Raw genomic sequence first — 4,467 nt, forward strand, 5'->3', positions numbered from 1 at the left:
AATATATAAAGCATTCATTCAACAGAATTATCATGCAGTGTAACATTTCGTTTTTAAGTATTGCAGACACCATTAACATGAAAATCAGAATGCTAATCATGATACTATTCTAAACAGCAGAATTAGTTTCTTAGATTGTTGGGAATATTAGTTGTTTAGACAATAACGAAAATCAGTTTAAGCAATTTAATAATTAACAGATAATCACTATTATAACACAGATATAAGAAATATATCAAATGAAAAAGAAACAGAGTTAGAAATACGGCCTGATGGTCGAGGCGTGCAAGCACTGTCCCAAGAAACTAATTGCCCCCTCTCGTACAGGGCTACGCGGCAAAAGTCCCCGGAGATACAACGACCCTCGGTCAGGCGACCTCCTTCTCGTCGGCACGAGCTTCAAGAAGGTTTTGCGAATTCTTCTAGACTTTCAGGGAACCAGCGTAAACAGAAAACTATTTTGAAAAGAGAAGGAGAGAAGAGATCTGTTGATTTTTCACTGTATGAAACTATTCGGGTTTTGGTCCTTTTATGGGAAAAACCAGCCGTTACATAAACCCGTAGTTAATACGTTTTAATCACGTTAATAAAGCTTAGCCGTTATAAAATTAAAAAACGCTTCCGTTACATAATAAATTCACAAAATATTTATCACGTTTTTAATCACACTAATAAATTTTTACCGTTACGAAATATTTCTGTTATAAAATATTTATCACATGTTAATTGTTCAAAAATAAAAATTATATTTTAATTATTAAAAAATAAAAATGTAGCAGATTAAGAGCCCCTCAGTCCGGAGCTGCATTCGTGTCCGCAGGTCGTGTGCGCGCGCCACCCGACCCGAACCCGAGCCCGAGCCCGGCCCGGCCGGCGCGCGCGTGTGTGGTGTGGAGCATAACCTTTGTTTTCTTCTAGGCATAGGAGAGAAAGGGAAGGCTTATAAAGAGTCTATCTTCCCATCTCTTTTCCAATGTGGGACTAAAGTTTTCCTCTTTTCCTCTACAAACCCAAGTTTTAAGTTACAACTCCAACACCACGCACGTGACCAAAACACCCTCATTGTTTCCAATATTAGGAAATTCTGAAATTTCAAATTTTTCCTAAGATGGCTCATGGTCCAAACCCATTCATTGAAGAGATGGTTTTTGCAACTATGTTGAATATTGGGGTTCTATTTTCTAGTTGAGAATGTTTGGGTAATTTGATGTTGAATTGTAACTCTGGTGGGGGGTGTGTTGGAAAGTTAAGAGCCTGGGGGTTTATTTGGGATAACTTACAGTTCAGGGAGCCTAGTTAAAAAGTGTTTGGGTTTTAATAGAATAAACAAAGTTCTGGGGTTTTTTTGGAAAAAACCTAAAATTTTGGGTTCTGTGAAATATATCCTTCTTATATCTATAGACTAAGGGTGCGAAAAAATATATGTGACTATTAGGATACAAATATGGCTACCAAAATCTATCTGTAGGATACGGTTACAGATACGGATATGTAGTGGAATATTGATTTGAATATATGTTGATCATATAGTTACATAGCTTATATCTTTAGATTATAGTGGATATGATGTTAGTTTTGATGATCAAGGGATCTAACTTTAGATTTCAGATATAACAAACATACTGATGAACTCTCACTCTCTCGTATCATATTAACTATTTTTCCGATATTATCTAGTATTGTTACATCCGTTTCGTATCCACATGTATATCCGTTTGTAAATCTGTATGTATATTTGTATTATAAATTTTCCTTACCAAGGCATATTTATATTTGTATACGTATTGCTAATTTATAAGCGAATATGAATATGATAAGTATCATAAGTGCGATGACTTGTTATTTTCAACAACAAAATGGCAGCAAACTTCTCCTATATTTCTGCTGACAGTACTGCTACTTTCAAGGATACTCTGGTTATCTTCTTCTCTGTTTTCTTCAGCATCACGATCATTACTCATATCTACTTCCTTGAATTCTAGGATCTCAACTCGCCTATTGCTCATTTTTCATAATTTTTATCACGATGTCTTGTGGGTTGAATGCCCCGCCCCGCAAATGTGTTTGGTGGAAAATTTGCAGTAAAAGAAATAAAAAAAATTGATTTGTATTCCTTTAATCTCAGTTACAATTGGATTTCCTGATTACAAAAGAGAGGAGAATGATCTGGATTCTCCCCTTTGTTTAAATCTGGATTCTTCACGGTGGCGATGAGATGCCTCCCTCGAATGCTCGCGTCGAGTTTGCTTCTCGTTGATGATCTGACGTCTTGTTTCACTGGAACATGATCTTCTCCTCACGATTTGACGTTGTAGAGAACTTGCGTGACAAGTTTGAAACTCTGGACGAGTTGATAACTCTGAATGAGTTGGAAACTCTTGAAAAAGAGTTGATTTGAACCGAGAATCGGTTCTCAAGCCAAGGATGAAGAAGATCTTGTTGCTGATCTCCAAAGCTCCAACCGAAGGATGAAGGATCATCTTTTCGCTGTCAAGAAGTTCCAACAGACTGCCCCTTAACTGAATTAATTTTCAGTTATTTATAGGGGATTAAGGGGTGTAACCACCTCCTTAATTCGCTCCTAAGCTGAATTAATTTTCAGTTATTTATAGGGGATTAAGGGGTGTAACCACCTCCTTAATTCGCTCCTAAGTGAGGATAATGGAATGTAACCGCCCCTTAAATCACTCCTGAGTGGAGTTGTGATCCCCTCAGATCGTGGGAAACGGTTTTGAAACTGTTCAGCTCGTGTTTGAACGAGTCAAATGCAAAATCCGCGTTCTGGTGTGAATTCTGCGTTCAAACGCAGTGTTTGGAATCTTGAACGCAGTGTCTGAAAGCTCGGATGCAGCGGCTGGAAACTGTGTTGGCATCTTTGTTGGAAGCTGCGTTTGGCGGCTTGGAAGCTGCGTTTGGCATCGATTGGAGCCGCGTTAGGCAGCGGTATAGAGCTGCGTTGGGCAGCGATTGGAGCTGCGTTGGATAGCGGTATAGAGCTGCGTTGGACAGCGATTGGAGCTGCGTTGGGTAGCGGTATAGAGCTGCGTTGGGCAGCGGTATAGAGCTGCGTTGGGCAGCGATTGGAGCTGCGTTGAGCTGCGTTCGTGGCTATGAACGCGATGCGTCTTGATGCTGGTACGCGGGGAGGACTTCCACGTCTTGATTTGAAGAGACCGTCGATTTGTAGTATCTTTCTATCGAAGTTTTGCAAAGATCGTCATTTTCGTCTTGATTTGAAGAGACCGTCGATTTGTAGTATCTTTCTATCGAAGTTTTGCAAAGATCGTCATTTTGTAATCTTTACTTTAGCTCTTTGACATGCAAGAGTCGTCAGATTGTAACTCTCGATGTTGATTGTGAAGGCTGTTAAACTAGAGCTCTCATCGGTTATCGTGAAGGTCGTCAGATTGTAACCTTCAGCGATCTACGTGAAAGTCTTCAAATTGTAGCCTTCTGGAAGTCGTCAGATTGTAACTTCCATCATCGGTGTTTGATGGGGATCAGCTATCTATTGTGATTTTTTGACAGCCTACATTACCCAAGTACGTCTCAGGCACGCTGACGGGCGCACCAGCGACGAGGCGGTCAGAATAGCGTCCAGGACCTCCTTCCTTCGCAACGCACTTCTTAGATTTCAGCGCCATTGGGGGATAAAGCGGGAACTCTCTCTCTTTAGAAAATTTTTCAAGATTCCTGAGCACGGTAGCTCTCAAAGGAAGGGAACAGCCTATTTAAAGGCAGAGTTGCTTACGTGGCCACGATCGCCCTCAAAAGGCGAAACACTGGCATTATTTCTTCCTGTGTTACTTGAAACACTAAAAGAAAGTTTGAAGCGCCAGAGGTGTAATATTAACTTAGCATAAATTTTCACTTAGAGTGAAATTCAGAAATTTTCCTTATTATCACTAGGATAATTCCAGAAAATATTTAATCCGTTGGGGATTTTATAATGACAACTTGCTATTCTTGATGAAAAAGGATTAACAAGTTCATTGGGTCAGTCTTGAAATATGTCCGCATTAGTTCGTCTTAAAATGATAAAATTTCACTAGAGGGCATGTCCACAATTGGCTATAGTGTAATGGTCTATACGCAACAATAGAACTATAAGGGGTATACTCGCAGTTGGGCGATAATAAATGGGTGGATCCTCACCAGTAGAACTATATAGAGTTTATTCGTAATTGGTGCATGGGGTCTATACCTAATAACCTTTTTTTTCTCATTGTATGGATTAGAACAGCTATGTAGTTTGTATATGCGGGCTATTCTCGATAGAAATTGTAATCCTTAATCCCTTGACATCTTAATACAGACATTATACGACAGTGAGGATATACTTAAGTCAAAAGACGTGAACCTAAGAAGAAGATCAAGGATAAGATTTTATATATTAGACCGTGTATGACATATAAAATATTAACTATGTAACACCTGTTACAATCCAAAAACCAAAAAAATCAAATC

This window comes from Asparagus officinalis, chromosome 8 (assembly GCF_001876935.1).
Source record: "Asparagus officinalis chromosome 8, Aspof.V1, whole genome shotgun sequence".
Lineage (NCBI taxonomy): Eukaryota > Viridiplantae > Streptophyta > Magnoliopsida > Asparagales > Asparagaceae > Asparagus > Asparagus officinalis.